This window comes from Sciurus carolinensis, chromosome 7 (assembly GCF_902686445.1).
Source record: "Sciurus carolinensis chromosome 7, mSciCar1.2, whole genome shotgun sequence".
NCBI lineage: Eukaryota > Metazoa > Chordata > Mammalia > Rodentia > Sciuridae > Sciurus > Sciurus carolinensis.
Window position 1 is genome coordinate 120,099,556 of NC_062219.1, and position 7,811 is coordinate 120,107,366.

Here is a 7,811-nt window from a genome sequence, read left to right on the forward strand (position 1 = left end):
CGTATGGGCTTTATCCCTGGTACAGGCCTTGGGAGGCTAGGACAAGGACAGGTTGAGCCTGTACAGCCCATACAAAAAACAGACAAATTTGGACTTGGGTATGTGGATTTTTAGTGTCGGTCCCTGACCCTCCTGTACCCCATGCAGACAAAATTATTTGGGAAACTCAAACTCCTGTGTGGGTGGATCAGTGGCCCCTTACCCAAGAAAAATTAGAGGCTGCCTCCATGTTAGTACAGGAACAGTTGACAGCCGGCCATGTGGAACCCTCAACCTCACCCTGGAATACTCCTATTTTTGTTATTAAGAAGAAATCAGGCAAATGGCGCCTTTTACAGGATTTGTGCGCTATCAATAAGGTTATGCGCCCGATGGGGGCATTACAGCCAGGCATCCCTACACCGGTAGCTATTCCTAGGGACTATTATAAAATGGTCATCGACTTAAAAGATTGCTTTTTTACTATTCCTTTACATCCTGATGACAGACCCTGTGACTGCACACCATTGCTGCTCTGAATAATGGCTGCCTGTTCACTGCTCTCCCACAGCCATGCAGGACTTGAGGACCCTGCTAAGGTCCCCTCCTTTGCTTGCTGCTTATTGTATCTATAGGTCCTTTGATATTCAACAAGATCATGGCTTTTCTTAAAGCTCAAATCGAGGCTATACAGGCGAAACCTATTCAGGTTCATTACCATCGACTGGAGATGATGGATCGTGATGGTGATCTTAAAAGACCATCACCCCTGTGAGCTGAACTGGACAGCCAATGACGGGTAAGATTCGTAAGAGCTCATACCAACCTAAGACAGGAAATGAGGGCTAGAGCCTCATTATCCAATGACAGGTAAGGATGTTGCTCTATCACGGACAACCTAAGACAGGCGCAGTTCCCGAGGGATTGTCACTCCAGCCCTATACCTGTTCAGGCAAGCTGTGCCCCCGTCTCGCCACATAACCTCTATCACCCCCTTAAAATATGGCTATCGAAAATTGGTCAATAATTTTATATAAGAAAGGGGGAAATGTCAGGGACCAAGAAGTTCTCATTCTGAGAACATTCTGACCTTTACAATAAGCAGCAGCGCCCCTCCCCCCTCCTGGCTGATAATTCTGACAGTATGGCGCCTATGGTGCCGTCCCTGCTTCTCTTCCGGGACTTCACCTTCCCACCAGCGCGAACTTGCAGCCTATCAAGAGCCCAATAGAAGAACACAGCCAACCAGGCTGCACCTCGTCATACCCCTCATTCCCTGAGCATATAAATACCCCTGTGTGAACAATAAAAATTTGCAGCTTGATCAGAATTCCTGTCTTGCTGCCTCCCCCTGCGTCTCTTGTCCCTTCATTCCTTCTCTCTTAGGTTTGCCGTTCCGAGTTGATGTCCCACGGGTCGGGACAATGCATCACTGTAGTACACTGATTTTAAGTCCTTTGGGTATAAACTGAGGAGTGGGATAGTTGGGTCAAATGGTGCTCTCAATACTGCTTTCTAAAGTGGTTGCACCAATCTGCAGTCCCAACAGCAATGTATGAGTGTACCTTTATCCCCACATCCTCACCAATACTTAATATTGCTTATTTCTTGATAATTGCCATTCTGACTGGAGTGAGATGAAATCTTAAAGTAGTTTTGATTTGCATTTCTCTAATTGCAAGAGATGTTCAACATTTTTCATGTGTTTGTTGATCGACTGTATTTCTTCTGTGAAATGTCTCTTCAGTTCCTTAGCCCATTTGTTGATTGGGTTATGTTTTTGGCAGGGGGGAGTTAAGTTTTTTGAGTTTTTATATTTTCTGGAGATTAGTGCTTTATTTGAGGGACGTGTGGTGAAGATTTTTTTCCTATTCTGTAGGTTCTTTCTTCACGTTATTGATTGTTTCTTTTGCTGAGAAGTTTTTGTGCGTGAATCCATTTCATTTATTGATTCTTAATTTTACTTCTTGCACTTTACGAGTCTTGTTAAGGAAGTGAGGTTCTAAGCCAACATGATGAAGATTCAGGTCTACTTTTTCTTCTGTTTGGTGAAGGGTCTCTGGTCTAATTCCTAGGTTCTTGATCCACTTTGAGTTGAGTTTTTTGCAGGGTGAAAGATAGGTGTTTAATCTCATTTTGTTACATATGGAATTCCAGTTCTCCCAGCACCATTTGTTGAATAGGCTATCTTTTCTCCAATGTATATTTTTGGCATATTTGTCCAGTAAGAGATAACTGTATTTATGTGGGCTTGTCTCTGTGTCTTCTATTTTGTACCATTGGTCTACATGTCTATTTTGGTGTCAATACCATGCCATTTTTGTTACTATTGCTCTGTAGTGTAGTTTAAGGTCTGGTATTGTGATGCCTCCTGCTTCACTCTTCTTGCTAAGGATTGCCTTGCCTATTCTGGGTCTCTTATTTTTCCAAATAATTTGGAAAAATTACTTGATTTTACATGATTACTTTTTTTATTTCTACAAAGAATGTCATTGGGATTTTAATAGGAATTGCATTTAATCTGTAAAACACTTTTGGTAGTATGGTCATTTTGACAATATTAATTCTGCCTGTCCAAGAGCATGGGAGATCCTTCCATCTTCTAAGGTTTTCTTTAGTTTCTTTCTTTAGTACTCTGTAGTTTTCATTATAGAGGTCTTTCACCTCTTTTGTTAGATTGAGTCTCAAGTATTTCATTTTTTGTTGAGGCTATTGTGAATGGGATTGTTTTCCTAATTTCTCTTACAGTGGATTCACCCCTTATGTATATAAATGCATTTGATTTAAAGCGTATTGGTTTTATATCTTGCTCCTTTGCTAAATTCATTTATGAGTTTATAAGTTTTCTGGTGGAATTTTTTGGATCTTCTAAATATAGAATTATGTCATCAGCAAATAGTGATAGTTTGTTCTTCTTTTCCTATTCGTATCCTTTTAATTCCTTCGTCTGTCTGATTGCTCTGGCTAGAGTTTCAAGGACAATGTTGAATAGAAGTGGTGAAAGAGGGCATCCCTGTCTTATTCTAGTTTTTAGAGGGAATGCTTTCAATTTTTCTCCATTTAGGATGATGTTGGCCATGGGCTTAGCATAGATAGCTTTTACAATGTTGAGGTATGTTCCTACTATCCCTATCCCTAGTTTTTCTAGTGTTTTCAACATGAAGAGGTGCTGTATTTTGTCAAATGTTTTTTCTGCATTTAATGAGATAATCATATGATTCTTATCTTTAAGTCTATTGATATGATGTATTATGTTCATTGACTTCCATATGTTGAAACAACTTTGCATTCCAGGGATGAACCCCACTCGATCATGGTGTACTATCTTTTTAACATGTTTTTGTATGAGATTTGCCAGAATTTTATTGAGAATATTTGCATCTATGTTCATCAGGGATATTGGTCTGAAGTTTTGGAATATCTATCCAGTGGTGAGAAAGATGTGTTAAAGTCACCCAGTATTATTATGTTGTGGTCTATTTGAAATTAAGAAGGGTTTGTTTGATGTATGTAGATGCTTCATTGTTTGGGGCATATATACTTACGATTGTTATATCTTGTTGGTGTATGATTCCCTTAAGCAGTATAAAATGTCCTTCTTTATCCCATCTGACTAACTTTGGTTTGAGATCCACTTTGTTGCATATAAGGATGGAAACCCCTGCTTGTTTACACAGCCCATATGAATGATATGTTTTTTCCTAACCTTTCACCTTCAGTCTGTGCATGCCTTTTCCTAGGAGGTGAGTCTCTTAAAGACAGCATATTGTTGGATCTGTTTTTTAAAATCCATTCTGCTGGTCTATGTCTTTTGATTAATGAGTTTAGGCCACTAACATTCAGGGTTATTATTGAGACATGATTTGTATTCCTGATCATTTTGGTTTATTTTTGATTTTTAACTTGACTCAGTTTCTCCTTTGATTGACCATTCCTTTAGTGTAGTTCCTCCCTTTGCTGGTTTTCATTTTTTTTTTTCATTTCCTCCTCATGGAATATTTTGAGAATGTTCTGTAGTGCAGGCTTTCTAGTTGTGAATTCTTTTAATTTTTATCATGGAAGATTTTTATTTCATCTTCAAATCTGAAGCTGAATTTTGCTGGATATAGAATTCTCAGTTGGCATTCATTTTCTTTCAGTGCTTGATATATGTTATTCCAGGACCTTCTGGCATTCAGGGTCTGGATTAAGAAATCAGCTGAGATCCAAATTGATTTCCCCCTAGATGTAATTTGATTTGTTTCTCTCACAGCCTTTAAAATTCTATCTCTATTCTGTATGTTAGTCATTCTCATTATAATGTGCCTTGGTGTGGGTATGCTGTAATTTTGTACATTTGGGGTCCTGTAAGCCTCTTGTAGTTGATTTTTCCATTTCATTCTTTAGATTTGAGAAGTTTTCTGATGTCATTGAAAAGGTGCATTCCTTTGGTTTGTAGCTCCATGCCTTTGTCCATTCCGATAAATCTTAAATTTGGTCTTTTCTTTTATCCCATATTTCTTGGAAGTTTTGTTCATGGTTTCTTACCATCTTCTCTGTGCAGTCAACTTTATTTTCAGGAGTATATATTTTGCCTTCATTGTCTGAGGTTCTGTCTTCCAAGTGCTTCTGGTTATGCTTTCCGTTGAATTAATTTGGTTTATTGTTTCCTTCATTTTGAGGATTTCTGCTTGATTCCTTTTTATAATCTCTGCCTCTTTATTGAAGTGAGCTTTCACTTCCTGTATTTTCTCTCCAATACCACCCTTTATTTTGAAGATCAATGTAACTATGTATTTTCTATACTCCTTCTCTGACATTTCTTCTACTGCATTGTCTATGGATTCTGTTGTTGGAACAGCTTGATTTGTTTGAGGCACTTTGTTCCCTTGTTTTTTCATGGTTTGTGTGTGTTCTCATCTAGTACATGGAGCTGAGGTACTACAGATTCTACCCTGTAGTCTTACAGTATCCCTGAATGCTTCCAGTACCTCACCTTTAAGGGAAAGACCAATATTAACAGTGCCCAATGCAAATGAAATATCACCTTAAACCAAATGGCTCCTATTAACATATTTACAATTTTGTCACAATAGACAGAAATGAAGTGTTGAATTATTGTCTACAATATAAACAGTAAGTTTGCTAAAAGGGTTGACCATTTCAAATGATGAACAATGAGGAAACAGAAGTAATGTAAGATGTGATGTTTCCAGAGGGAAAGGGAGAGAAGATACAGATAAAAATTTATAGTAACAGCAAGGGAGGAATTAATAGAGGTTGGCTGTTAGTATGAGATAAGTGAGAAAAGAGAATCCAGGGAGACAGGTAGGTGAGAGAAAGAAATATGTACAGATTCTTTTCTAAAACTAAAGATGTAGGAATACACAACAAAACTGTCATATACTATTCAGACATCCCATTCCTCAATAAATTGATGCATGAAAAATATTTGATTCTAAGATGGTAGAGGTGTGAGAGAGAGAGAGGGTGAAAACAGGAAAAAAAAAAAAAGGGAGCACAGTCAATAGAAAATTGAATGATTGCTTCTGTTGGCTTTCAAAAATTTTCTCAGCTTCCCTTCTCCACCAATAGGTAGGTTTGTCTGAAGCTTGATGTTAGCTCCAGTCCAGTGTGCCAGACTGGTTGGGTGGGTGAGCAGATAGCAAAATGCCCTCACACCCTCTTACACTCTTTCCACCTGTTGTAGCTCACCACTTCTATCCCTGCACACTTCAGGACTCACTGAGCTGGAGGGAGCCCAGTTTTCTCCCAGGAAACTACCCCTGGTTTCTGGCTTTCCACAGACTTGCCAGATCCAGACTAACTCATGCAAACCCCAGTTGCAATCAGATGGACCTGGGCTTCAGCTTCTCTAGGCCCTGTCTTGCTGCAGTCCCAAGATTTCAATGTCCTTTCAACTTGCATAGAGACCACCAGAGATGTGCTCACACAAAGGAGAGACCCTGCAAAGAGGTAGCCAGATGGCAGCCACTACCACACTGAGCAGAAAGACCTCAGGTGCAACCAGACCTACAGGTACCCCAATATATCTCCAGGCCCTGGCCTAAGATCCAGACTGAGGTGACCACTCCAAGATGGCAGCAGCTGTGGCAGCAACCTGCAGGCCCTGGCTCTTGTCCCAAGATGGTGGCAGCCATGTGTAACCAAACCTGCAGGTAGTGTGACAATGAACTTCCAGGCAACAACGGGCAGCAGGCGATCCATTGCAGGTCTGCAGGCTAATGGCAGATGATTGGCCGGTGGACAACAGGCAGTGGGCAATGGGTAGGTGAAAGGCAGGTGATGGGCAGGCAAGAGGTGGGTAAACAGGCAAATGGCAGATGATAGGAAGCAGTGAGTCAACTGCACTCAAAAGGCAGGCGATAGGCTGGCAGACAGCGAGTGATAGAAGTGGACAAATGGGGTAAACATCAAGGGATCTCTTTGCAGAGACAGTATTTTCTCTGCTTGAATTCGGAATTATGGCGTGACAAGAAATGCAGTCTGCCATCTTGGATATCCCAAGGATCTTGCCATCCTTGAGAGTAAATATCCTTAACCTTAACAGCTAATGCATTTCCTTAAGGCTGAGCATCTTTCTGTGTCTATACAGATTCTTCGTTCATTTTTAAATTGGGTTAGTTTTGTTTTGTTTTGGTACTGGGGGTTTAACCCACAGGCACATTACCACTGAGTTATATTACCAGTCCTTTTTTGCTATTTTTAATCTTGAGACAGGGTCCAAGTTGCTGAAGCTGGCCTGGAGCGTGGAATTCTCCTGTCTCAGCCTGAGTTCCTGAGATTGCAGTTATGCATCACCATGCCCAACATGTATTAATTTTACTTACTGGATTGTAATATTTCTTTACATGTATATATGATATAAAGATATATTTACGATAATTTTCTCCCATCTGAGTTGCTTTTGATTTTGATGATATCCAGTTTATTTTATTTTTTCCTTTTGTTGCTGCACTATTTTTGGTGGCACATCTAAGAAGACTATGCCTAATCTAAAATCATGAAGATTTACATCTATGTTTTCTTCTAAGAGTTGCAAAATGTTGCCAGGCATGGTGACAAATACCTATAATCCCAACTATTCAGAAGGCTGAGGCAAGGAGGTTTGCAAATTTGAGGTCAGTCTGGGTAACTTAGCCAAATGCTGTCTCAAAACCAAGAGTTATATAGTTTTGGCTCTTACATTTAGAAATGTCCATTTTGAATTTTTATATGGTATAATAAAGGGAACCCACTTGATATTTTGAATGTGGATACAATCTTTATTGTGAAGATTATTCTTTCCCTGTTGAGTTTTCTGGGGGAAAATTAACTAGCCACAAATATGAGTTTATTTTTGGACTCTTGATCTATTACACTCATCTTTATGTCCATCCTTATGCCAGTATCACAGTGTCTTGATTACAGTAGCTTTGTAATAATTTAACATAAGGAATCTAAGGTAGGCATGGTGGCAGATGCCTGTTATTCCAGGGACTCAGGAGGCTGCAGCAGGAAGATCACAGTTCAAGGCCAGTCTCAGCCATTTAGTGAGGCCCTCAGCAACTTGGTGAGATCCTGTCTTAAAATAACAAAGGACTGGGGATGTAGTTCAGTGACAAAGCACTCCTGGGTTCAATTCCCAGTACCAATAAATAAATGAATAAAATAAGGAATCTACAGTGGTTTTGAGTGTCTCTTCTTACAGCTTTTAGTAATTTCTCTAAGTTACTAAATTATCTGTGTATGCCTTATGTCTAATGGTGGTTGGTATCAATTACTAGTTTAAATAAAGAATAGGACAAGGTGTGGAGGTACGTGCCTGTAATCCCATTGACTTGGAAGGCTGA